The sequence below is a fragment of the Cynocephalus volans genome, chromosome 2, assembly GCF_027409185.1.
Source record: "Cynocephalus volans isolate mCynVol1 chromosome 2, mCynVol1.pri, whole genome shotgun sequence".
NCBI classification, from domain to species: domain Eukaryota; kingdom Metazoa; phylum Chordata; class Mammalia; order Dermoptera; family Cynocephalidae; genus Cynocephalus; species Cynocephalus volans.
Genome location: NC_084461.1, coordinates 42,512,891 through 42,513,463, shown reverse-complemented (window position 1 = coordinate 42,513,463; position 573 = coordinate 42,512,891). Strand labels below are relative to the sequence as shown.

General features: G+C 41.2%; 1 non-coding gene across 1 annotated transcript; it reads left to right on the top strand.

Annotated features, from left to right (window-relative positions):
• The first annotated feature begins 225 nt into the window (after positions 1 to 225).
• Positions 226 to 330, top strand: LOC134371328 (U6 spliceosomal RNA). The gene has a single exon (XR_010022765.1). It is a non-coding gene; the product is annotated as a U6 spliceosomal RNA (small nuclear RNA).
• Positions 331 to 573: the final 243 nt, after the last annotated feature.

Sequence of the window (573 nt, the reverse complement as noted above, 5' to 3'; positions counted from 1 at the left end):
TTTGCTCAGCATTGCTTTGGCTATGCGTGGTCTTTTATTGTTCCATATAAATGTCTGGATAGTTCTCCTGTCTCTTTAACATCATCTCCTCCTGCGTCCCTTGTTGTTTCGTTCTTCAGCAAGGTGAAAAACAGTATTATTACACTATTCTGCCTTTGTACAGGACCTTCCACCATTTTAAGTCTGATGAGCTCCTGTTCTTCCCTCAAAAAAACCTGCCAAAGTGATTGCTTCAGCAGAACACATACTAAATTTAGAATGACAGAGAGAAGGTGAGCATGGCCCTCGAGCAAGGATGACATGCAAATTCATGAAGCATTCTATATGTTTACACTGTATGATTCTACTTATGCAGGGTACCTAGAGTAGTCAAATTCATAGAGACAGGAATTAGAATGATGGCTGCAAGGAGCTGGGGGAGAGATGAATGGGGACTTACTGTTTCATAGGTAGAGTTTCAGTTTTGCAAAATGAAAAGTGTTCTGTGGGGATGGTGACAAACAAGGTGAATGTACTTAATGCCACTGAACTGCACACTTACAAATGGCCAAGACAGTAAATTTTGGCAAGGGC